This window comes from Haemaphysalis longicornis, unplaced genomic scaffold (assembly GCF_048455015.1).
Source record: "Haemaphysalis longicornis isolate Haplotype H1 unplaced genomic scaffold, Haemaphysalis longicornis Haplotype H1 scaffold_6, whole genome shotgun sequence".
NCBI lineage: Eukaryota > Metazoa > Arthropoda > Arachnida > Ixodida > Ixodidae > Haemaphysalis > Haemaphysalis longicornis.
Window position 1 is genome coordinate 44,173,987 of NW_027526407.1, and position 27,724 is coordinate 44,201,710.

A 27,724-nucleotide genomic window follows, 5' to 3' on the forward strand; every position below is an offset into this window, starting at 1 on the left:
ACCACGCTATCTTAAGCGCGGCCACAGGCTGAATTTTCCCGCCAGTAACGTGTAACGTTTTACCAGCGCAGCCGTTGTAGATCCAGCCTTTTCGTAAGTCTTCTGTAGGTCGTGCGTTACGCAGGCCGTATTACAGAAACCTGTTCCCAGGCCTACCGATAGAGGGCGTAGCGGTCTGGCAGGGGCAGGTTCCTCTCCCTCCCGGGGAGGGAGGGGGGAGGGAGCCTCCCACCGCTGTCGGTTAGCTGCCGGTGCCTTTGCGCGAACCGTAGAATTTGAGCGATTACGCTGCTGCGGTTCTCGGGCGAGCGTGTCTTTACGTTCGAACCGACACAAGAGAACCCCGGCTCCACTTTTTCAGCCGATTTGAGCCTGCGTGTAACTGGGTATAATTTTTTCTTCAAACAAAGACAGCTGGCCACATATGAATTTGTGGAAGCATTTCTCACATTGTAGCCGTGGCGGCCGCTTTTCTGCTGGAGGCGAAGAGCGAAAACTCCCGTGTATGCGAGATTTCGGCGCACGTTAAAGATCCCCAGGTGGTCACAATGGGGGTCAAAATTGATCCGGAGCACTCCAGTACGGCTCGCCTCATCGCCTGCGTTGCGTCGGGGCGTTAAAGACTGTAATCAATCAATCAATCAATCAATCAATCAATCAATCAATCAATCAATCAATCAATCAATCTATCTATCTATCTATCTATCTATCTATCTATCTATCTATCTATCTATCTATCTATCTATCTATCTATCTATCTATCTATCTATCTATCTGTCTGTCTGTCTGTCTGTCTGTGTCTGTCTGTCTGTAACATTAAAGACAAAGAAGAGACGTGTGTTACCCCGGCAGGTGTGTCACCACACCCGAAAGAGAGAGCATATATGAGATGTCATGATAGCAAGGTGCCTTTACAAAGTTTCTTCCTCGCCCTCTTCTTTTTCAATTCAGATCGCACCTACGCGTTTCTTTTTGTTGCCTTTTCGTCTGTTTGTTTTCTTTCGTGTATGCTTGTATGTCTTCTCTCCGTCTACATTGTACGTGTAAAACAGCCCCCGTCGCAGTCTTTTAAAGCGAAGCTTTAGTGCTCTCACTGATGGCGTCTGTAACGCGAAAACGGGGGAAGTGAAAGGAAGAAGCGCTTCTGATGGCCAGAATCGAACCTGGGTCTCTCGTGCTATAAACCGTTGTCTATCACATTGCTCCATTTTTACATGGTCGAAGCAGTTTGGATTTGGAGAGGGGTGCTTGTACGGGCAAAATCGGGCAGAAAAATCCCGCACCCCACCATGAAAGACGACGATGATCCGCCACAAGAAATCTTCGCTTTCAACCCTTTTATCTGTACAGATCAGAACTTTCACCTACAGAACTATGTGTGCGGTGCCAGGTCCCTGAAATAATCGAACATTTTTTTCTCGACTGCCGCCGTTTCTCAACAACTAGACAACTGCTTTTGAAGGGCCCAATTGAGCGTTTGGGGTTGACTTTTTCGATTCCACTTATATTATCTATTGGCGCATCAAATCTGGGGTTTGCAAAAATGGGTACATATAACTGCATTCAAAATGTTCTTTCTGTTTCAGGTCGTTTGAATTGCTGAAGGGTGCTAATTAATGGGTAATTCGGGTTTTATTCATAACTAAGTTTCCTTTTACAGCCTCTTTCCGGAAATAATTTAGTATTTCTAAGTCCCCACGTATTTAACAACCGATTTAGCCCTGGCCGATCCTTCCTTGTGGGTACGTGCCAAAATCTTTGAGGACATCATCATCATCATCACCATCACCATCGCCGTCGTTGGGTTCCTAACTTTTTTCGCCACTGTGCCTTCATTTCTTCGCGCTGGTTCCGATCAGAGATACCGTAGTTTCTTCCTTTTCTAGTATGTTCTTTTGTAAACATTGCTACTCAATTTAAAGAAAACCGCGATCCACTCCCTTCACAAACACGAAGCATTTTTTTCAAACTCATTTATTCTTACCTCCTCCCCCGTTATTTATGACCTAACATCTCAGCTTCGAGGTCAAAAAACTAACGTTGCTACTTGACTAATGGTCTTTTGTCAATAGTTCGCCTAGAACAATTTCTATCCAGCTCATCTCGCGGATTTACTCAAGATGCCCTGGTAGGCCTCATCGGTTCATTATCAGACAGAGCCACTCATCGCTTACCAAGCTGCCACCAGACCAGTTGCTTCATTTATTCTGCGCTCGTCTACAACAGGATGTAATCAAAGTCATAATCAATAAATGGTTATGCCCTACTTCTCTGCTTGCCCAATCCTTGCCGTACAGCACTCCGGACGGGACAATGCCGGAAGGGAACACCATTAACGGGAACATGGCCTGCCAGCACGTGCGGTATGTGTGCAAGGCACAGTTCTCGTCGACCGGAAAAGGAGTGCTAAGGAATCATAGATGGGTTAGAGGAACTTATTTGGTGGTGGCCCCGTTGGAAATCGGGGCACGTCGGTCAGGGGAGTTCCGAGTTGTCCCATGCGCGAGAGAAGACCCTGCTGTGAAGGATAACTACGCAAGAACATCTGCACCGTAGTGTTTCCGTCCATCTCTACGGGGAAGAGGAAGCAGATCTCGCCTGAGACCTGAATACCAAAAATATCGCTTCTGTTTACGGGACGTAAAAACGTGTTCCGTCTTATCTGGAACGCGAACAATCAAGGGACTTCAATTTACAGCATACAAAAATGCAAACATTCATCGCAGTAGTCATGGTCATTCTTTTTGCCGCTTTTCTTCGGGTGTTCCGAAGAGTGAAGTGAGCTTTAAGAGCGTTAGCAGACTGCTGTACCAGCGCCGACTAAAAGGGAAAAGCAATATAGCAAACTCCAGTCACGGTTGCTAGGGCTTTGTTTAACCAATGTCCCAAAAGTCATCGGTGTTGCAATCAAGTGCGCTCAGCGAAGCTTGCAAGTGGATTCACCTTTTTCACACCTTCAACGAGAGAAAAGTTTGGTAATTCGTACTTTGAATTCACACGTTTTTGGCATATTTCTGCCAGACTGCACATGCTGACCCTTCACATGCAAAACGTCCTATACAGAAGCATTTGAACCATTTAGAAACCTGCGATTTGCTCATTAGCTTTCGTTCCAAGCAACTGTTTGTTGGCGCTGCCTTTCCTACCGGCTGGACGTCAAAGACTTGGCATTTAGTATGGCCATGAATTACATTAAAAAAAGTCGCTCTGTCAACCTGAGCTCCCAATGACATCGGGATGGCACACACGAATGGACGCTAACGCTAGCTTAGAGGCAAAGTTTTCATGAATACTGAAGAGGGGCTTGTGACTTCAGATGGAGGTGAACATAGTGAGGCAAAAAAAAGAAAATAAAAGGAGGAGAAAGGCGGTTGAAACAATGAATGAGAGGGACAATGAAGTTAAATAAGGAGCGTAGAAAAAAGTGCAATATCAGAGTGAAAGATTTTTGGATGGAACTCAAGGTTAGAAAAGCTCGAGTAATCCTGCGTACGAAATGTCAAAAGAGCCTTCGTGTGTAGCGCCCCGTCAGCTTGATTTCGCCATGGGCCAAGAAAGTGATTCAGCCGCAATGTGGGCATGCAACTCCGGCTGTTCAAGAATGTTCCTACTCGAAAAACTTGTAGCATGTTCGTCCCATTCCGTTCTCACTTTTGGAGATTTCTCCCCAACACAATAAAAAGAATAACAGCGCGCGAAGCCTAAAAAAACAAAGGCGTGGCAGTGAAAATACTAACAGGGGGGCTGAGGGACACACATGATTGATTGCTTGTCACTGGTGTCGCCTTCGTATGAGAGAATGACAGGTGTCATCTTCCATATATGCTCTAACACATCCACTTTAGATACTACTATCTTAGTTTCAGAGATGCTACTACAGCCACGATTATGTCAATTAAAACATTTTCCGTAATGAACAGCACCTTTTCTGCTGGCTTTTTACCATCTACTGGTAGCATTCCTATCTTCTTTCACTCACCTCCATGACTGCGTAATTTATTTTTAATGAGTACACAACTGTGTTTTGAACCGTTGAGCTTCGGGAGAGTGCAAAATTCAATCCCATGTGTGGTCGGGGTGTACGACATTTCAATCCAACAAAATTTTTAGGCCATTTCTGCTTCGTTCCGAAGAACCACACACACACCCCATCATTTTGGGTATACTAATTCCCACGAAGCTCTTCTTCCACAAACATCCTGCTTTAGCTTCAACAAGCAAAGCACTGGTCCTTGCAGCGACCGGAAAGATTTCATTTCTGATATCACACATTTCGATGCGAAACATCTTCAGAACAATTTTTCAAATAATTCTTTCCGTGCAGTCACTGGTCTTCGTCCGTTTTCTCTCTTACTCGTTTTTGTTGTCTGCCTTGGCTCTTTCTCTGTTGATTCCATATTTCGTAATCAGTCTCCATATCCATCTTTCTTCTGCTTGTGCACTCTTTTAATGTACAGGTGGAAGAGGTACCAACTTAGACTGCCCAATACGACAATCCATATTTCATAATCCCTCATTAAAACATTTCCTAATTTGCGCACCGTGGACATCAAAAGGCATGCCTGCCAGTTCTTTTTTTTTTTTCTCTGTTGCCATGCGCGCTTGAAGCCAGATGTCCTAGTCCTGCCATTCTTTGAAATAGGGCGGAACCGGCGACATACACGAGAAACTGGACGGCAGTGCCACTTGAGAGAAAATGAATGAGAAGTGCTGTTCTTGTTCATTTTTTTCTCGCGTGTGTCATCTGTTCTGTGCAGACCATGCTCGTTTAGATTAACCAACCAGCCCAACAGCAAGAATTAATAAACCTGATGGGAGGTCTGATTTTGAGCAGAGTACGGAATTCACAAGTAATACACGTGCCACAGTACACGAAAAATGGCATCGGGTGTTTAAAGCCTTAGATACCGAATGACATTAATTGGGCGGGCCGTGCTACACGCGAAAAAGCGAAGGCATTAAATGTCTTAGGCATGATGGTGATCATGACAAAAAGGGAAATTCACTCATTTTTTAGAAGTCTTTAACGTAGAGAAAAACGTCTTACAAGAATAAAAGTAATTTTGTGTGTGAAAGAAAACGCTATAACAAATGCTGTTTTCATAAAAATGGTGTGAGCCGTTTTAAAAGTGACTTCAGCAGCTGCCGTCACCTGCCAGCGGTAGCCAATTCCAAATTATTCAAAACAACAAGTAACATGAAGTTCTGGCATTTACCGCTGTTTGAACTTCGTCTTCTTCAGAACTTCGTCACCAAGAGGGCACAAAAAATCGTCTTATTTCGAAGTTCAGCTACATTTCCGCGTCAGTACTCTGGTGCTGAGAGTTTCGTTGGTTTCATTCGGTGCTCATCGCGTTCGAGAGTAGACAGATTTAAGGCGCTCGTGAAGGCGAATGAGTTGTGCGGAACCCTTTAAACCAAAAATGACATTAAAGCAAATGGCATTAGATTTTTTCGTGTAGCAGTGAATTATAGGAATTCAAACTTAAGGCATTAAGCACTTAATGTCATTTTTCGTGTACGTGTAGCACGGGTATAAGTCCTAAGAACAAAGACGAATAATAAGCTCGCTTCGAGCTTTGAGCTGACTTATGCCTCCTCTCTAACGTTACGCCATTTGCTCATTTGTATTCTGCCAACCGCTGCCGTCCCGCATATGATGTTCCCTGCTGTTGCGCCTTTCAGCCACAGGTTTTCCCGACGGCTTTTGTGCACTCCCTCTCAGTTTACCTCTCATTTCACCGCCATTCCGGCTGTTTCCTCATTTCTCATTACCACAGCTCGGTGGCGAGCTTTCCTGGTAGTCCTGGTCCTGCTAATATTGCGGCTGAGCCGGCGAGGCGTCGAGAGGCGCGACCAACAATGCTCAGAATACTCTGGCAGTGTCGCCTATTTTCTTCTGACTGGAGCAGAACTAACACCGTATGCAAATAAGGGAGGCCTGAGTTCTTGAGGTTTCATTGGTAGGCTAACTTCGCTAGCTTTGTTACAGACCAGCCTCTTTCTCTCTGTCTCTCTGTGTGCCTGTGTCTCTGTGTGTGTTTGTATATGTGTGTTTGTGTATCTGTCTGTATGGGTCTGTCTGTGTGTGTTCGTGTGTCCGTGTCTGTGTCTGTGTGTGTTTGCGTGTGTGTGTCAGTTTGGGTTCGTTGCTGTCTTTGTCTCTGTGTGTGTGTCTGTGTCTGTCTGTGTGTGTTTGCGTGTGTGTGTGTGTGTGTGTGTGTGTGTGTGTGTGTGTGTGTGTGTGTGTGTGTGGGTCAGTGTGGGTTTGTGTGTCTCCGCTTTTCTGTGTGTGTTTGTGTGTCTGTCTGTATGTGTTTGTGTGTGTATGCGTGTGTCTGTGTCAGGTGGTTTTGTGCGTGTCTCCGCGTTTCTGTCTGTTCTGTATGTGTCTGTCTGTCTGTGTATTTGTGTGTGTTTGTGTGTGCGTGTGTGTATGTTTGTGTGTGTTTGCGCGCGCTTGTGCATCTGTGTATGTGTCTGTGTATGTCTGTGCCTTTCTGTCACTGCATCGTCACTGGCATGATTTTGTGGACGGTCACTGTTTACAGTGCATTGGCTGACCCTATCGGCTGGTGCTTCCACTCGTGCTTCCGTACTGTCTTATTGTCATTGTAGCTTTGCTAACGCAGCACCAAGTTATTTAGCAGGAGTGTGGCCGCATTTAGTTCCCCCGCGATTATAACCATCTCTGCGACGTGCTGCTTTCCACTCTCCGCCAACTTAAAACTTTCCACTCTCCGCCAACTTAAAACTTTCGTAGCCTCCAAGCTTCCTGACTTTCGCCGCAGATGTTGCCTTCGATAGCTTTCTCCGTGGACTATCCCAGCACATTACCACATTACTCCGCTTCATCGCATCGGCGAGGCTCTTCATTCTCATAAATCGAAACCGTTATTTATCCTATATTAGCGAAATGGGGCACGCAGCTGGCGTCCGCGAAAGGCGTTCAGAAAAGCCGACACCGGCTGCAAGCTTGACTGAAAATATTGGCCGTGTATTTGCTCACTTCGCTGCAAATGTCGTTGAAAGGCGAAAGTGTTCTGTAGCACCTGCCACCTCTCTCCACTTTCCCGCCCACCTCTCACACCCTTCCCCTCCCGTTTCTCTCCTCCCGTAATAAACATGGTGGATGTTTGCACAACTCAACTCAATTTGGCCGCGTTCTACTGCTCGCGCCATCTTCTGGAACCTTTTGTTACTGTTGAACTTGTAACACTGTGTCAAGAGGGCGCCACGAGCGCTTTTTGTAGTTTGAGTCAACACATTTTTTCAAGGCGTATTTTTCATTTGCTATCGAAAAATCCATGTATTTTTAATTAAAGGAACAATGCAAATTTCACCTATGTATTGATTCCTTGCCTGAAAGAGGCCTAATGCTTTCTTTTTGCACTACAATTTTGACAGGTATCAACACTGTCACCAGATTTACTTGTTCGGAACTGTTTTGCTTATGTAAATATCTTACCTAAGAATTCACTTCAACGTTTTGCAAGGCGGCTGAATCGATAGAATTGTTTGTTTGTTACCAACTTTAAAATATTGGTATGTTAATGTATCTGTCTGTAACTGCTAGTATTCGGGACCTGTTAGTCTTGTAGCAACGGGTGCTTCATTGGTTCTGGTTGTTTCTTTGTATTATTGACACCAAGATTCCTTGATAATAAACTTGTCTTTGCATACAGACAGACAGACAGACAGACAGGCAACGATACCGACCAAAATCTTCGCATTTAAGTAGCCCAAGAAAAACAAGCGTCTGGGAGGATGATGGAATCCACGGACGCAAGATATCGCGTACTCGGACAAGTCACTAAGCCACTACTCTACGCTGACGCCACGTAGAACATGAAGTGTAAGGTTCTTTAAGTAGAGGAAATGGTGCCAAGGGAAGAAATGAAACTCAATGAGAAACAGGGACACAATCTCGACATCATAGCATGTGGCTCAGAAATAAAGCAGGTCGATGCGCGCGTGTCTAGTTTCACTTTTAGGTTTAGGAACATGGTGCTGTCCGCGTACTTTGGCGCTGCCTCGCGAGCGATTTACTACGTGGCGCAAGCTGGTTTGTAGCGCCTAGTTTGATCTTGGACATAGAAATCGTTGGCATGACTGTCAGCGCTATAGATTTTTCTGCTGGAGAAATAAAAATATTTTTTCTCTCTCTCTTTCTCTCTGTATAAAACACTACCGTAAAAAGCAGTTTTGGTGTGATAAAACTGATTCTGATTCATGGTCTGATGTTCAGTGGCGCGAGGTCTATTGCGTTCTCATCCCAAAATAATCTGCTTAAGAACCCTATGAAATTTCTTTTGTGCTTGAAAATAAGGAGCCTGCTTATCTTCTGCTTAGCTTGTTCCAAGTTTCGCTCAGCTTAGCGATGCCCGTGTAACTCTTTTAGCTAGGGCAGCATTATCCGCTTCTACGATGTCTATACTCGGTACATAAGCAAATATGACGCGTATCTAACGTTTCCTCTTCACCGTCCGACGTAAGCTCATATGTTTCTGCTGGTCTAAAACACTTCCACCATGCTAGCTTTTAAATGCAGAGCATTTCAGTAACTCACGATGTCACCCGCGTTGTCCCGGCGTAGTCCGCACCGTCGTTGTCCGCACCCCTCCCCCTACACTATATAAAAGAAAATACTATCCGGCGCCTGGTTTCGATCCCTCGACCCTGCGGGCGGAACGCAATGTACATGGTGCTCTACCCACTGCGCCACAAAGCCGACACTGAATGGGACGCTACGAACGCGCCTTATATCGTTGATTCATTCAAATTACTGCTGACGAGCGCTCTCTCGTCAGCAGTTGCCACAAGTGCAACAACATTAACGTAACGCAAACTACTTAACGTCGTGCGCCCCCGGAAATGCTCTGCATTTGATCGTGCCCCTCGCGAGGGGGATGTTTCACTGCGTCACCATGCGAACAGTTTGCCACGCTTTAGTTTCAGTTCTTTCTTTGCTGGGGTGCCGACGAGCGGCGCCACCTCCTCGCACTTCGCCGCGGGAGGATCCGCGGCGGGGGCGAGAGATGGCGCTGGCGTCTCCGCGGCCGCGTCTGCGGCCTCCACGGGCACCGTCGCCGGCGCGGGGACATCGCCCTTCTTTCTTTTTTTAAATGCAGAAAATTTCAGTAACTCACGATGTCACCCGCGTTGACGTCCGTCGTAGTCCGCACCGTTGTTGTCCGCACCCCTCCCCCTACACTATATAAAAAAAAATACTATCCGGCGCCTGGTTTCGATCCCTTGACCCTGCGGGCGGAACGCAATGTACATGGTGCTCTACCCACTGCGCCACAAAGCCGACACAGAATGGGAGGCTACGAACGCGCCTTATATCCTTGACTCATTCAAACTACGTCAAGAAGCTGCTGATACAACGCATTCACTACCACCAACTCCCCTAACACTAAACGTTAACGCAATACACCCACCCCCTATGCGACGCATTTACTCGAGTCCCCCTCGCGGGGAGATGGGCCCAATTTTTTTACATGGCTTCATCTTGTCTTTATAGAAACCTGGTTAAGCTGCCTCAGCTGGTCCTGTCGCTCCGCCTCTGCACTTACCAAGTTCCGCAGGGCCGAAAAAACACGTCCGCTCTGGTCGGAGTCACGTGGGGGAGTCGTTCGACATGCGGCGCTGCCTGTCGCGGTAGCTGTCCTGTTTAAACGAAACGTGGGCTGCAGTCTTACGACCATGAACGCAATGGAAAACTCCTCCGGGAAAATATTCAAGGATGTGTTTGACTACGCGTGCGCGACTGCTTCACAATCGTTTAGTCTTTGTGCTTCCAGGCTAGTAAAATGGGCGATCATATTTTGGAGGGTCCCCGTGGTTTAAGCACATATTGACGCATTTTACCTGCAATAAAAATATCATCACACTCTTTAGTAAAAGAGAAATTTTTCTTACCTGGATCATGTATGCAGAAAGGAGACTTAAGAACCTTATACAGCAGCATAACACGTCGCATTCTACTATCTGTTCGGCCTTAGCTCCTACGCCACCTTGGAAGGCGTATCAAGCGGAAGAAAGTCGAGGGGATGTACTTTGTGATGAACGTACGCACAGAACATTTTTTTGCTTCAGCCAAACATACATCACGTTGTTCTGGCAGAAATAAACTGGCAGCCTACCCCATTCGTATACGCCAGGATCATCTTTCACATATAGCTCGGGCCGGGTGTAGCTCACCGGCTACACGCTGTGCCTTCTTATCGACGAACTTCGGTTAATGGCATTCGCTTTGGTCGTGGTGGCCTAGACGGCGAAAGAAATGTCACTTGATAATGAGAGCAGTGCGAAGTAGAAATCTTTCAGAATTGCGAGATAGAAAGTCTAAATGCGTCCAAAATGCCTCGGTACACTTCATTTTTTCAAACAAAGCAAATCACCTTCTTAATAAAAAGTGCATTTTGCTCTTCTGTGTTACATAAGCAGACATCACAGGCTCTTCTGTATGACGCAAGTAGTCATCACATGCCGAGGCAAGTTGGCAACAAATCCGCATCTGGTCAGCAACGAACATGGCAGAGCTTCCCTAAGATGTTGTTTGCCTTCGTCTGCTTTCTGTCCTATATTGAAGCTACATCCAAAGGAAAATATTTTTTGCCGATAGCTGTTAGACGCAGCGCTGTATGCTTTATTACTAAACTTCCTCTTTCAGTGCCGAGCCACGGCTGTCGAGGCTACTCAATCAGCTCGGAAGCTAATGAGAATGTGTTCCGCGAACTCGTTCGATCACCGAATGCCGTCCGCGTCAAATGTCATTCGGGTTCTAGTGTGGCGTCAAACTAATACGATTACAGCTAATGGGATTCCCTCTTAATGCCATTAGATTTGCCCTGTGGCGAGGGTTTTGTTTTGCCTCTCAGGTCGTGCAGAAGGGTGGCGATGCTCCTCTCCCATTTCACGCTACCTACATGGCGCAAGTCACGTGATGTGCGACAAATTGCACAGACTCTACCGGCTATTATTGTCTGAAGATGAAGGGGCATTGTAGTTCACACTGACAGCGAAAGTACGCTGTCTCTATTCGGCTTAATGTAAAGAAACATATATAAGAACGCGCATTACCGTACAAGATACTGTGCAGGAAATTGCCGCAACTCGCGAAAGCTCTCTTCTGGGGTTTCGCCAGCTTTTCTAGATGTCTTTAACAATATATACAGTCGCGCCCACTTACAACGATGCCGTTTATAACAATATATCGGATATAACGAAGAACAGCTATGGCACCGTCAATTTTTTTATTCTTTCTATGGTAAAAAAACCGCTTATTACAATGCTCCAGTGCCACGATATCGGATATAACGATTGAATCCGGTTATATTGTGCACAAAAGGGCAACAGTGATGACTCTAATGACGCGGTTGCGCAGCCTACTCACGTAGTGTCGTCGTAGGAGGCCCAATGCGTGACACAGACCCTCGGAGGCTTTGTTTCCGCCAAGGACATTTACCTCAGCCAGGTGAAGCACCTATATGCTCTTCGAAAACATTTGCGCTAGCTTCACACGCGGCAAACAAAGGTGACCGACTGTGGCTTTTTCTCCTCTAATTAGTAGTAGTACGACCTTGCTGACATGCGAATTTAATGTTTTGAACTCTGTTCCGTCTTTATATTTCGCAACCCGCTTATAACAATTATCGGTTATAACGATGGGATTTCTTTGGCACTTGGATATTGTTATAAGTGTACTGGACTGTAGTCGATTACACAAGGGCTCAATTGATACTGAGGAATAATGCGCAACACATTTTTTCCGGACGCTATTCATTTGACAACGTCCAGATGAATTTTCTTCTTGGACGTGGATATCGTAAAATTTGTGGGGGAAATTTAGAATGAAAAATTAAGACAATTCGTCACAATTGTTTCAACCCTCTTTATAGACACTAATAATGAACAGAGACGAGTTGAAAAACTTCAGGTGCCTAAGTTTTGCAGGCACATTTGAACTCGACGTTTGCTAAACGACCTTTGCTAACCCCCCGTAGTAAACGAATTTTAATTTAATAACGAAAATTTTCAACATTTCGGAGAGTAATCTATAGAGCCAAAACCCAACGCGATACCTTTTCTGGCCTGAGAAATAAGGAATTTGTGATAACCTGTTCAAGACTTTTTCATGCCCTGAATATGAAACACCGAAACCTTTTTTTAGCGGGCCCCTACGCCAGGAAAGACCTGTACGTCGAAACTTTAAAAACTCCAGACCTCTCTTCCAGGGCTGAGGACGTTAATTTGATCAATTCATCAATCAATCAACTCAGTAACATCAATTTGCGGCTACTACGGTCGCCCAGAAAGCGCCTATCAGACTAGGTTGCATCAGTCACCACTACTTGTTCCACCGGCCGCGGTGGCTCAGTGGCTAAGGCGCTGTGCTGCTGAGCACGAGGACGCGGGTTCAATTCCCGCCCGTGGCGGCGGCCGATATTCTGATGGACGCGAAAAGCAAAAACGCCCGTGTGTTCAGATCCCCAGGTGGTCAAAATTAATCGCGAGCCCTCCACTACGGCGCGCCTAATCGCCTGCGTTGCGTAGGCACCTTAAACCTTACAATCAATCAATCAATCAATAAATCAATCAATCAATCAACTTGTTCCCCGCTCACCGAAAATCTCACCAGCATGAGCGACAATAGCCCCTTTGTATCTTCCCTAAATCGAAATGACGCCACTCCGACAAAATTAATCGAGCCTGTTGCCATTTCTGTGGAGTTCTAAAACAGATAAATGAGTCTGCCTCACGCCAGCGCCATTAAGGTTGGTGAACTTCAAGAAATTCAACTCTATCTCCGGGCTGTGTCGGCCATGGGCACCTTCTTCAAGAACTTTTGTAACACCATTTCCGCTAAGTGTTTGGAACACCGAAAGATGTCGAGCCCGTAAATGGATCTGACTAGATGAACGACCTCGACGGTAAGTAGTGGCCTACCTGCCTCGTTTCGCAAGGGTGCCCCACGCAAGAATTGTTCGGCCACGAAGCGCTTGGGGCGAACTCAATTAGCGCCGACTTCACCTACGGCGGCTACAAAAGACCGGCACTTAGCGCGCTCCGACTAAAAGTGCCAAGTGGGTACATTGTCTGCTCGGCCTTGAAGCCAAGTTGCCTCATTGCTTTAGTAAGCGGCGCGGCTTCCACGTGTGAAGCATGTTGTCGGGAAAGCTTCGCTTTCCTTTCAGTCCCGACTTTTTTTTCTCAAGCACAAAAATGTTTTCTCTGTGTTCTACTAAATCCTACGGCTCGCCTAAGCCCAAAAAACTAAAAATGGAGCTGGTAGTGCAAGTAACTACTGATTTATCAGTGAGGCCAATAATTGAAAGCATCTGGCAATTAAAAATGTTATTTTGAGCTGAAAAAAACCCTGTTTTCCGAAATTTTATGACCACATGAGCCTAAGCAAAAGATAAGCTCCGCAGTGCAAGTATTGACAGGTTTACAAGTTTGGGAATACACCTAGGGCCTCTGGTTTATTAGCCTCGGCGTCATAATTTCGTATTCAGCGGAGCTTTTTCTTCTTTGTAGCGTACGGCTCCGCTAAATGCTACAATGGTGATTTATATCGCAAAACTCATCCTTGAAGGACAATTCCCCCCCCAAGCCTCGGCGTCATAATTTCGTATTCAGCGGAGCTTTTTCTTCTTTGTAGCGTACGGCTCCGCTAAATGCTACAATGGTGATTTATATCGCAAAACTCATCCTTGAAGGACAATTCCCCCCCCAAACTAGCAATTTGATTTCATTTGGAATCACCGGGACAGAAAGAGTTAACTTAAAGGCGCATTCGGGTTGAAACGCCGTATTAAACAAGTTTCGATGCTTCGTTCATTGCACATTTTTATTTGTTTTATGAAGCCTAAATGGCTTCGCTGTAAGCTTAGATAGGTGCTCGTGCATCCGTTTCCTCTCAATCGTTTGTCTTAGCCACCTCGTCTTCATAAAGAACACAACGGATGTGACGAAGGTTCCTTAACAGGAGATATTGATTGCGTTTGTTTTGCCAACAAAGATTAATTCAAGATCAATTCGTGTGTCTTTAGGAATCCGTGAGCACCTCGTCACTGCCACTCGCGAACTTGAGGTTCGGCCCGATCCGCCTGCCTTGCTGCGATTTCAGAAGTCCACAACGCGGCTTTCTTCGCACGTATCTCGCACACCGTGCCAACTGTGCTTTGCACTCTAACCATCTCAGTGGTCACAATTAATCGTTTTAACAGCGACATCGGCTGCCTGTCGCTACTTTTAAGTGCGGACCATTTTAGGGGCCCGGCTTATCGTCGTAGCTCGTCCGTGGTCACGGTAACGCAGCGTCACGTACTCAAACAAGTTCTTCAAAAACATCGCCACTTCCCCTGGTCGGCATCAAACCGGGTCCCTCGCGTTACGAAGCTGATGTCAGTCCCAATTGGGCACACATGTTCCTCATATGCGAAGTGTTGGGGCGATCATTGCGCTGCGTCGTTGCCACGGACGCTGCCACTGCTAGGCCACACAATAACGTAAAATAAGAAAAAAAATCATGTATTAACGCATTAGTTACTCCCAATAATGAAAACTCAATTCATTGTCTCTTTAAAGGGGCCATAAAGACAAATTACAAGTTTTGTTTTCTTCGAAACATTTCGTGTTCTATTGTGCCCCCAGCGCTTGTCCGGAAGCAAACGATGCTTTATTCACTGCGAAATTATTGAATTTATACTAAAATTTTGATTCTCGCGCGAAAACGTGTGTTCGAACGACGTTTGCAATGAAATCAAAGAACAGGTCTTTCAGCTAAACTTAGTGTGGAGCGGAGACTTGCTTACTGTTAGTCAACCTAGATGGCGCCAGCAAACCGCGGCAAGCCGTTTTCTGCCTTTGGTTTGCTTGTGACCGTATTTAAGCCTGGCTTGTTCTTATTCACAGAGAAAATAATCGTTTCGTGAAACATTGCTCGCTCGACAAATATGGCCATGGAAGACACCATCGCTGGCGTCAATCGGCCAGTGTCGTCTGAGACATCCCCAAAGCCCCGCAGTACTGTGCATCTAAACGAAGCATAGTGCGCGCAGTACCAACAGCAGTACGCATGCGTAATTCCTTGTTTACGACTGCTTTCGTAACTTCCACTGTTTCTCCGACCATTCTTAGTGATATAAAAAGGATTTGCCCTAAATTTAAGCGCAAATAGCTAATTCGGCAAGCATATAAGTTCTGCCTAATTTGCGTTTGCTTTTGCCGGCCTCAGCCGATCGCAAAGCTGGCTGGTATGACATCATAGCTTCTGTTGCGGGAAACGAGCTAGTAGGTCGCATGGCCATTCCCTTTTTTCCCAGTTGTACAGCTTATTTGAGCGAAGTTTGCGTTAAAAGGGGTGTCAGTGTGATTCTAACGAGGCAATCTTTTAAATGAATCAAACTTGCATTTTGTCTTCATGGCCCCTTTAAGACATTTTCAGGGGCTTCGGTGCCCTCTGTCGACTACCCTAAGTACCAAAGCCAGGCTTATGCTGAAACTAGTCATGAGAGGGCGCCACAGCACTTTGGCGAATCACCACTCCCCACTTGAAAGTCTTCATGTTGAGTGGAACTGCTTTAATTATTTGTTACCCATCAGAACCGGCATTTTGTCGAAGTCATCGTCATTCCTCCCTCGTTTTCAGGCTGCACTGCCTGCAGTCTCGATTCTACGACGCATACAAGCATTGACAGGAATCACAGAACTCTGGGGCAGCTACGGAGCCGCGCTTCCACTTGACATCGTCTCCATGGCAACGTCTGCAGCGTGGTGAAGGGAGGCCTCTCCATGCGCGTTCTCCATTCTGTCGTTCACTGCTCTTGTATCACTGGCTGTGTTTACAGGGCGACGCGAAATGAAAAGGGCACCGCGAAAATTTTGCCAATATGCCTCATCTATTGCGCTCCTCAATAAAAATGCGGACTGGCGATTGCGGCAATAATGCGGCGGTTTCTGCGGTGAGGTTCCTGTTCGTGGTGCGACAGTTTTCGTGATGTAGGGAATTTCGTTTCCTGCTTCTCCCCCTCTCTGCCCTTTTCTAGTGCACTTTGGCCTGGGTAAAATTGACCCTACGCTGGCGCAGCAACAGCGCGCAGCGACAAGTAGCCGCTCTCGTGAAGGGATGAAGAGCGCAGCAGTAAATAGGAACTGATCGCGCTCAGCCGTGGAATGTTCCCGCAAACAATCGCTCAAAAAACACCGGCAATATTTCCAAACCCTACTCCGTTCATCAATGACAGCGCCGTCATTACATAACACCCGGTATTCGGGGAATGCGCATCAACACTTCATTGAATTGGTGACACAGAAGTGGTGAATAGCTTCCGCAATATCAAATAACAAGACAGTGATACGGCTCCAACTGCGGAATGCCGCGCAGAACTGCTCGTTATATAAGTCGGTGAAATTCGCAGGAGCCGGGCAGGTTTGGTTGGGTGAGCTTCGTGCAGCGATAATTGGCCAACACGGCGTTAGGTTCCAGGAACCCTTTAAGCTGGCTCCTAGTAACGGTCGCGAGGACGACAAACAGGATAATCGAATTTCGTACTATGTGCTTCAGCTGACACCTCAGCGCCTATTTCTGGGTTGATCTGTGCGGCGATGGTGCGTAAACAAGCAGGTTTAATGGAGGCAGGTGCGGAAAACTGGATCAAAAGTTTGCGCCAACCTACTGCGTTCACGATAATTGCACCACAGGTGGTTATATCCGTCATTTGTTATATCCGTCAAGTGAGTGCTGAAGCTGGTACGCAAGCTTTTTGGAAAGTACGACTTGAAGAAGAAGAAGAAGAAGAAGAAGAAGAAGAAGAAGATGATGAAGAAGAAGAAGACGTAGAATATGAATAAGAAGAACAAAAAGGTTTTCTTTCCTTTTTTCACAAATTTTTATATGTACAAGTGCTGTGAGTAGCATCTCGATCCATATCCCCAAGGCTAGTTTAGATCCATACAAAACATTTCACTTTTTTTTTTTCATCCAAGTCAAGAACTCTGCGAACAACACAAGGAACATTTCAGGTGGTACAAGACGTGTAATAACGAAAAATGTATTGATACAACAATACGAAATTAAGAGCCAAGATTTGAACAAAAATAGAGATGCAAACACTTGGGAACTATACAAGCTAGCGAGGAAAATACGAATTATGTGCTGCAGCGCAAAGTTTCAACTGGGTGAACTATACGTGGCAGAAATTATGTGGCTTTTTATTGACTGTTCGTTTTGTGTCATACATTTTATTGTTGGTGGTAGGCTATTGCACATTTTCGTGCCCATGAAAGGGAAGGCTTCCACACCTGTACAGGTTAGATATCTTCGGTAGGTTCAGGTTATTATTGTTAGAATGCATAGTACGTCTACTAGGAGAGCTTTGTATCTACGGTATGCATCCCTCTATAACGACTGACGTCATAATGCCAGCCGCACAACTTCGCTGATTCTATTATGCTGGGTGAGAAAAATTTCAAACTCCCAAACTGGCATAAAACCAAGAAAGCGGGAGCGTGGCTATGAGAGACAAATTGAATTATGAAACAGCATATTGCAACGTTTCCCGACAAAGTGGTGACAGAAGAATCCGGGAAAGTGCACAAGAATGGACAGTTGGGAGAGTTGGTCATGTACGGTAGCGAAACACAGCAGACCGTTCTCTGTTACAAGTGTTGTATACTTCAATGCCGACGTTCCAAAGCAACGCAAAAAATGGTTCACTTAATTCGTGCTAGAAAAGTTTGGCTTCACAGCAATCCAGGTGACTCGACTACTCAACAACGGTGGCGTACACATTTAAATATGGCCAAGAATGTGCTTGTATATTTGAACCGAATCAATGAATGTATGTTAAAGTAAACACAAAGCTGTCATTACTTGATTGATTGATTGATTGTAGGGTTTAACGCGCCGACGCAACGCAGGCGATGAGGCGCGCCGTAGTGGAGGGCTCCGGATTAATTTTGACCACCTGGGGATCTTTATCGTGCGCCGAAATGTCGTACACACGGGCGTTTTGGCTTTTCGCCTCCATCAGAAAAGCGACCGCCGCGGCCGGGAATCGAACCCGCGACCTCGTGCTCAGCAGCACAACGCCTTAGCCACTGAGCCACCGCGGCGGGTAAAGCTGTCATTACTACTAATAAGGAATGATAAAAATATTCACCTGTACCCTTTGCTAGCCCTGCGGGATTTCCTACATGCTTCGATAGGTCATCCTCCCTCACAGAGTGGAATGAGTCCTCAGTTGTTTCAAGTTCACAAGGGTGAGAACGTTCAGAAAATACGCCAGTCCTGACGCCATGCGGGGACTAATTGGACATTCCCAATTACGCTGCGTAGCTCTAAGCGTCAAGTCGTCATCTGGAGTCGTTCAACTCTATACGAGTACCACCGTCATTATCGGTTTTGCGCCTCGGAACGCATAGAGCCCCGGCAACTAACGGGCCCTTCGGCTGGCAGGCGTAGCTTCTCTTAATTTCCACTCCCATTCCAACGGTCCGCTGTACGGGGGGCTTTATTCCGACACGGATAAAAATGACCACAAACAAGACTTTTAATGGTTCTTCCAACCAAACCCTACCTCCTGGCACGTCCTCCGCAGCACACGTCTTTCTGAATTGAGCGCGTTCCAGATATGCATTGACGGAAGGCGTGACCGCCAGGCCACGGCCTAATTAGCGGCAGCCTCTATTGTCGCGGCCCTCTTACCATGATTGGTATACCACTTTACAGAAATATCATCCACCCAGACACCTTACAGCAAACGCGGAAGAGATACCAACCCAACCGCCGTCTGTGAACCGTTATGCCTGCAAGAAGATGTTGGCCCCGGACGTGTGTCACCGGGTATGGGATTGCATGGGTCTCAGTTAACCTCGCGCAACCCATTGTCCCTGATAAGGTTATTTGTATAACAAGTGGATACGTCTTGTAAGCCGTAGAAATGACTTTGATCATTCCTTCTACCTTTGTGTGTGAAGCCTCGAGTGGAGCTCTACTAGACCCACTGTGCACGGCCATCCTCTTTTTCCCCCAGGCTCCCCAGCGCCATCGTAGCCAATAAATGTTACTTTTCTCTCTCCCCGTTCGACGCTGTCCCCTCACGCCTGATGACGTAATTTAAGCAACATGCTTCGGTCACGAGCGCCGCCGCCCCCCTTTCTTGTAATAAACATGCGTTTTCCAGGTCATGTTGCTATGGAATTCCATCCAGCGCATATAGAACTCGCTGTTTACACTGGACCTTTGATATTCCGTTTAAATCAGTGGGTTTTGGTGGGGGGTGGGGTTCCTAGACACTCTACAAACTACAACGGCTACGAACTAAAAGTGCTCGCCATATAAAAAATGCCAAAACTTTCGAACATACACTCGTCTACTTAGACGTTTTGATTATGTATGGTCCACAAGCTGGGCAACTCCGACGTTTAACAATCAATTTGGTACAAAATTTGCGTTCATTATAACCCATCTAACTTTAACTATGACTTTGTCGCACGTCTAGCTAACCCCTTCCATTGATAGCACTAGGACTAAAGAGTTAGGGCAGGCTTCGTTTCGTCGCACTGAATGCCGCCTCCAAATACTGTCACGCAACTAAAATACCATTAGCATTACCGAATACCATTACGCTGTCACATAGCTAAAAACAGCTTAACACGTCAGCAGACATGTTGAATGCTCCGCGTGACTTTTTGAACCTTTTTCAGTGTAAAGGTAAATTTTACCCATGAATATACTTTCGTAGAGAAACTCCACTCCATGTTTATGCTTAGGTTATTTTATTTATAATTTTTTACTACTTAGCGCCGATTGTCGAACAAAGTTGCGCACTAAGTACGTTTTTTTTTAGTTTATTTCAAGTGGAATACTTGTATATATAAGCAAGTGCCTGTTATTCCTGTGAGGGTGTGTCATTCCCGTTGGATTTTTCTAAAAGTGTAAACAATTAACTTTAGTAGAACTCTGCGTTCAAATGTTGTAGGGAGTATTGTTGCTTCGAACCAATATCGCGTTTACACCTTGACCAGCTTCTAAAAGCACACACCTTGTCACTTTATTGCCTTAACAAACCCACATGTTCACTACGTCAAAAATCCCGGGCCATCTCCACTAACGTGAAACCGGGGGAGGGGAGAAGCATGCAGGATAAGTGCATTCTTGACGCCTTGGCGTTTTTGCCAACGGAGATGAAACCGTTGGGGATAGGGGTATACAGCTTTGTTGTAAAAGTCTCTTGTCTTTAAAGCACGAAGCTCTCTAGCGCGAGGCGTAAACGAATGTCCCGGTGATTTTTTAGTACGCGTTACGTTCTAGCGCAAGGCGTAAACGAGTCTTCCGCTGTTTTAGTGCCGTTACTACACGAAAACACGATTACGACGACGATTACGACGACGATTACGACGACAACGACGACAGGAGACGCCAACAGCCCCAGCCCCTAAGGGGCTTCGCCCCTAAAATAAACAAGCTCCACAGTGACACTCTCCTCCGTTGTTATCGTTGCCCCGACTTCCTCACGGAAATTACAGGAACGACTTGATCATGGTACTGAACACTACAGACTCGTTATTTCAAAACAGGCAGATCAAGCATCCTTCTCCCGATTAATGTTTACTTGCTTGAGTTAATATATGTCACCACTTCTTACAACAACGCTCCGACAAACCTATTTGCATTCGGTAAAACGCGGTTCCCGCTCTGAGAAGCTTTGTCGGTGGCCTAAGTTCCGATGGATGTCACTGAAAAGCGCCCTGACTGCCGAAGTTAGTTAATTGCCTCACCGTCGATATCGCACTGCGCGGACGTGTTCGCAGCCAAAATACAGTAAAGCTGTTATGAAGCAAGCAGCTCTGTATAATAACTCATTCCCCCCTTTTTCTATATACTTTAGACATGACAACTTCATTTCCATACGTTTTGTGTTCCGCTTCCCAGCTCCCAGGGCTAAAGTAATCTTCCCAAACCACGCTAAGCAGGGCATAAAAACACAACTATATGGAATTTCGCGCTCTTCGAGGCATCACAAGTTTGCCGAGAGGAGGGCGACGCCAAGACACCCAGCAATCGTCCGGGGCAAATTATGGACGTCGAATCCAACTAGGCCAATAAGTAAAAACCGCCTCTCGCGCTGCGTCGCCTGCTGTCGCCTACCGTTGCTAGGCAGCGCAAATTGACGAAGGCGGAGCTTTTAATTTTTGCTCAGCTAAATTTGTTTTAGGCAGGGACGCTTCTGGTGGAGGAGTCTTCTTATCTATTTGTTATCTTTCCTTTTTTCTGTAACGTTTTCACTCTCATCCTCACTCGCTCTTGTTCCCGCTGCTCTCTTTGCAAGCTCGGCAGCTAACGAGACGTTTGTTCTGGCCTCGTTACCCTGTTGGCGTTGACGCGATACGCTGCCGTTACGAGCAACGGTCTGCCAACACGTCACGCCTACTGCTGCTACCACCAACGCTTCCTCGGAAAATTGCAATTTTCACTCATTTCGTCAGAGATGCGTGTCAGCATTGCAGCGAAAGCAGATGGAGACCGGAGATAGGCCCCACCTTTGGCGCTTTCAAAATACCAAAACCCTGAAACTCATCTAACTCGGCATGTTTGTTGCTGCTGCTTCTTCTGGGGGATAAGAGAAGCTCTCTCCCGTTGTCTAATGAAACACAACGGGCTGCTCCGCCTGCCTGACAAGTGGCCATTTAGAAGTCGAGCCCGCTTATGCAATGCGTAGGCGGGGTGCGCTGCTTCAAGCGATCCCACTGCAATGGGCCCAAACTCCGTTCCCGATGGCTTCGCCCACGAAACAGCCGACTCCGAAAGACGACTCCGCGGAAGGGCTTCTCCGCAATCTGAACTTCTCGTCTTCCCAGCTGTGGCCGCCTGCAAAGGAACAACGGCGACACTATTGTGCGGGGAGTTACGAGGGGGGAGGGGGGGACTTCTCAGGAATCACAGGAAGCCTCGCAACCGGCGACGTTCGGGTTTCCGAGCCCGTTATTGTGCGACAGACAACTGTTGTTTCTACCGGCGCTGTTGGCGGCGGGAGCGCACTTGGGGAATCGAGTGCTCGCGAAGCTCATCTTTCCTCGATTCCCGGTGGGCAGCTGAGAACGCCCGGGATGGCGTCGGCCCAACCGGAATCGGCAATAGGCCCGGGTCACATTGCGTCCACTTTATGAGCCGCGATTATCGAAAGGTTGGCCAGCCAGCCTGTGCGACGTTCCATTGGCACAGACGCACGCACGCGTGTGCGCGTCTATATAAATCTGCGGCCCGAGGATCGGGGAGCCTGGTATTGCATCCGCCGACGGCGACCTAGTCGGTCGATACGGATGACCACCGCGAACTGTACAAACACGATGGCCGTTCATCCTAGTGTTTTGTCGGTGGGAATTGCCGCCGACACTGCCTGCATCCGTGCAACGACGCGTGGTGGGAGCGGGGCTTAAGCCGCACTGATATACGATCTAGTCCGCCTGCCTTCACGAATGCGGATTATGCACCGCGGTGGAGAACGAGCCGGTGTTCTCCGAACTGCTTTTTTTTTCTTTTGTGTGCGTGTGTAAGGAAGCCAAGCTGGCTTCTTTCGCTGTTGCTATTAGTGCAGCTCACTATTGAACTCCTCTTCTTGTTTGTGTTTTGCCCTACATGTTGCTTGTCTTTGTTCTTACTCTGAGCAGCCCGTTAGTCAAACTGCTTTCTTTCGCTCAAAAAGAACAAATGCGTATATACACTTAAAGCCCGACCTAACGAAGTCCCCGGGAACCGCGAATTATTTTGTTAAATCAAAAACTTCGAAAAATCCGGACTGTCAATGTACACGCAGTTCCATAAATTCGATGTCTAAAGGGAGGTGCACCTGGCAGCTACCATGGCATCGTAATTGCGGCGGCTGCGGTGCTCGCCTCCCGATATTTTAGCAATGCGCTAAAAGTACGTGGTGAAAATATCAACAATGAAAACGCTAGGGGCACTGGAGGAAACGCCGCCTTTCTTTTCTGGCAAAAACTGTGGTTGATTCCTCTGTCACGGAATTGGAGAAAAACACGAGAGTAAAACGTGCAGCGAAATCTGAAGCTGAGCATGATTTACGGGTCGGCTGCTGTCTCGTGGGTGTGCTTGAAGAGCGACGTCCTGCTGGCGGGTCGCTGGCGTCATTTCCGTGACAAATATGACGTCAGTGAAATCTTGGTGCATCCCGGCATAAAACACTTTCGTGTTAAAATGCAAAACCCGAAAACGAGCAACCCTTAAGTATCACGTACTCTTTAGTACTAATGGTTGCTTTCCCGCAAGAAGGTTCTGTGTGCAGGGGTGCACCCTTTACAGGCCGCTTGCTTCGTTGTACTGGCGTCATTTCCGTGACGGATATGACGTCAGCGAAATCTTGGTGTATCCCGGAATAAAACACTTTTGTGTTAAAAAGCCTGTGATTTTCGCCTGCGTGCGCTTCGCTAGCGTTATGCGGGCATAATTTTCGTAATGCAAAAGCGTGTTCAGCGCGTCCTCGGTTCCTTTGCTAGCACCAGCAATAAACCTGAGCAAGTCAGTAACGTCCATCTCCTGGCCTGGAGCAGACACAGGAGCTTGAGCAGTTTCTGGTTCGTCAGCATCCCCTTACATCCATTATGCGCCGGAAACTAACTGAAGTGGATGCCTCGATTTAGGGGTGAAACACCTTAGGACCTCGCTTTGTCCGGGGCATGGCGGGCGTGTACACAGTGTTGTGCATGCGCCAGGAGCATTGGATCAGATTGTACTCAATTGGGTTGGATTGACATGGATTGGATTGGAATAAATTGAACTGTATCGGATTGGATCGGATTGGAAATGTGTGTGCTGTACACATGCGTTGTCACTCATTTACATGTGCGAGTGGGCAACGCCGCGGGCGATTTACGGTAAGAACGATCCCCAGTGCTTCGCCCACTCGTCATGAATCCCTTCGTGGAGATGCGTGAATTTTTCTTCTGACGTGGCGTAATAATCTTCGTGTTGTTCTAGCGAAAAACGTTCGAAATTGCGTTGCTACTCTTTTAATGTATATATTTCTGAAAACACTTCGTTAAATCGGGAATGGCGCTGAATTTATTTCGTTAGTTCGAGCTTGTAAAAGCATTAAGCACTATAGCCACCTGCGGGGGAATCTGAGTATGTTCGTTGAATCGGGTCATCCGTAAGATCAGGTTTCGTCGGATCGAGTTTTGAGTTTATCTACCAGCATGCGATAGTGTGGCCTTGTTTGGGCGCATATTTCTCACAACTACGAATCGTAGACTAAAGTTTGTTGCAAGTAAGTGATTACGTGAACCCAAAGGGTTGTTGATTTGTTCGTAAAAGGAACCACCAATCGTTCATAATATAGCCTGCCGGGAAAGTACAAAACATGCAGGCAAAAGTAATGAAAGAACATTTTCCAGGGCACTTAAGTCCGCTTACACATCATCAGGCTATGCCATCAGTGCTTTCATCTTAAAAAGTCCATAAGGAGACGCCTGACTGCAATCATCCAATCACGTTTCTCTGCAGTGGCTCTTGCCGGCGTCCGCCAATCGCACAAGCCAGATTCTGTGACGTCATAGAGAAATTACCGGAAATTGGCTGGGGAGTCCCCTGTGCTCCGTATGTTTTCTTTACCAGCTCAAATATTTGCTTCAAGTTTGAGATAAAATTGCATCCTTGTTATCAGGACAAACAGTATTTGTCGAGAACCAAACTTTTCACGGCCACGTTAAAAAAAGCTCGCGAAAATAGTTCGCCGGACTAGGAAAATTGAGTTGGTGCCAACAATAGCCTTTCTTTGGTGTGAGCCCAAACCCCGCTCTGGCTTGATCTTCCCATCAAAGATGTTTGTGAAACAACTTTCGATATGGTTGCTGGGCTCGTTTAATCCACCCATTGATGTGACACGCTCTTCAACGCAGCGCAGCTACCCGGCTACGGCTGATACTTTTCTGGCGGGCGTTGAACGCCCGACGGCGCCTAAACGATTGCGTTCCCTGCAAAACCTATCTAACGTTATGCAGTTTTGGGGAAATAATGCCATAGTTCGAAGAATTTCTTCGGATTGTATTGCGGTGTTTCAAGTTGGCGTATAGTTTACGGACTTATGTCATTTTTTGAAGGAAGAAAGGAGGCGCCATTTCATGCATTCTCTCGCACATCTTTGCATCTGCATTTAACAGTGAAGCTGTTTATTAATTCGTTGATTCCGGCGTGTCACAAAACTCAGTATAACAGTATAAAGAAAAGAAATCACCGGCAGGACTCTGACCTGTGTCTGGTAGATCAACGGATTTTAAGTCAGTCGTCTTACCCACTCAGGTACGACCGTGAGTTAGTAACCGAGAGTCAAACAGCTTACTCACTGGGCTGTGGCTGTGGAGAGAGGAATCACGCCACCTGCTCGACACAGAACACGTGATAGGGCGCATGTTGCACCTGCGGCTGCCTAGTTTAAGTGTGCGCGTTCCGTTAATTCATTCGTTCGTTCGTTCTACTTCTTCAACTTGCTTCTTCTTCGCCGTTACAGCAACAAAGATGGAGTAGAGGTCATTGCGGCAGCGAAGAAGAAGCAAATCGGCTGCACTCGTGGACTGAAACCATCGCGATGGTCGTGAAGGCTGCGTTCAGTTTCGCTATCTTCACCTACGTGTGAGCTTCTTGCATTTTTGGAACAACGGGGATGTTGTTGCTGGCCGTAATGTGTCCGGGTCGTCCGGCGTCATCAGAAAGCCTTCAGTCATAGTTTCTTGCGCCGTTTACCGCGCACGTGAGCACGGGTTTTACGAGGAGTGGCCGGCGTCCTACAGGCTTGCAAGTGGCGGTCGCAAAAAATACAAAAAAAGAACAGTTCACGTCGTCCGCGCCTCAAGTGGGGAGCACAAGACAGCTCGCGCTACAGACAGCCGGTTGCAGCCGGTTTGAGCTTGTGCTGGCAGGTCCCGTTTTGGGAGACTTGTGAAAGCCTGAGGACAAAACTATCCGGGCCCCATGCAGGAGGAGGGCGACGATATAGATGAATATTACGCCGACTACTAACTACCACAGAAAAAGCGACGTCTGAACAATAAAACAAACAATTTCAAACCTAATGCAATGCGTTGTGGTGTGTCCTTCAATGCTTACATACAAAGAAATCCTCCAGCTCCACTATGGTTCAAGCCTTGTGCGACTTATTGCAAGCTTCGTCAATTAAGACTCCACGGAGATCTATATGAATCCTGCCGTCGCCGGAAGAACACTGAAGTCGACCTCAAAACGGTCCCACCCGTGGCAACAATAAAAATTTATCTGATCTGACCTGCGGGGTGAGGTACTCCTGAACGTATGCAGTTTCGTAATGATTCTTGTAGACATCGACACTAAAAAAAATGGCGCAAATAAAAAGTACATATTTCGTCTACCCTGGTTGCGACGAGTACGGCTGTGACTAGTAAGACATTGACTTTAGTATTCCCACCACTACGTCAGTTTCTGATGGTTTCTCTTATTGAATTTACCTTGTAAGTCAGGAACGTCTGGCTCAAATGCAATACCAAACATCGATTCGCATCTTTCCTAGGCTCTACAGCCGCTTGAAAAGCCCTTTAATACGACGATAACGGTACATATCACCAGACACTTCAACTTTACGACACTGTCGAACCCTGTTACGCCTGTGTAGAGCAGTTAAGTAACGCTGATGTGACAGTCTTGCGAGGCGTGGTAATGGGAGTGAGAAGATCTGATATAAAATTGAAAACAAGCAGCTTCGTAGCAAGTATCTTTGGAATGTCAGGAAAAGAAAACTTTAAGTCTAATTGTTCTATGGAGTAACTCCCTACATTGCAGTTCAGTGGATTCCAGCCCATTGTGGGATAACTGGCAATGTGAAGGCGGACATTGCTGCATCCGTTGCGCATAAGCATCGTGCATCGGCAATAGCTATACCATTCTCCAGGAAAGATGCGTCTGTACTTGCATCCAGCGTGGCATGGAACATGCAACGTGCAGCCTGGGATGACGTATCACATCATTACGCGCCGTTATCTTTCATCGATCCCAACTGCAATTTTAAAATGCCACCAGGACTTTCCAAGCGGGTAGAAGCAATTCTACATCGCATGCGGTTGAATGTCGCATGCACGAGCGACTTCCTCTTTAAGATAAAACAGGCTACGTCGCCACTCTGCCCACACTGTGATGTGCGAGAAACCCTGCAGCACCTGATCTGTGAATGTGCTCGATTCAGTACTCAAAGAGTGTCCCTCGCAGTGGCTTTGGGACTGTCGCTTTTCTTAGACATTCAGCTAAAGGACGTTTTAGGACCATGGGCTTGTCCCAAACGTGATTTACGGGCTACCAAAGCTCTGATAGAGTACCTGCAACACACAGGTCTAGACCAGTCGCTGTGAATAGCTCGCCGTCTCTGTGCGCATCAAGTTCTTGAACATCATCGCCATCATCTTTGCGTCATCAACTAGCGTAGCAAGGTAGGCATTTTAGCCCAGCTAACATCTCCAGACTTCATTAAAGATCGCTGTCTCTCTCTGTCTCTCTATTTTGACACAAATTATATGGTACTAGTCAAGCCTTGAGTCGTGCCGTAGCGGAGCAATTATTGCGGCTACATCTGGTTCTGTAACGTCTTTAGAAGTCTGATACACGGGCACTTGTGGTTGCCACTTCTGCCTGAAAAAATTACGAGTGCGCCTAAGCACTCCTGACGGTGTAGCCAAT

The 27,724-nt window shown here is 46.8% G+C and overlaps 1 protein-coding gene across 1 annotated transcript in view; it reads right to left on the minus strand.

Moving 5' to 3' along the window:
* LOC144141517 (galanin receptor type 1-like) overlaps positions 1–27,724 on the minus strand; it is a 190,732-nt gene that overhangs the window by 90,087 nt on the left and 72,921 nt on the right. The window lies entirely within an intron of this gene.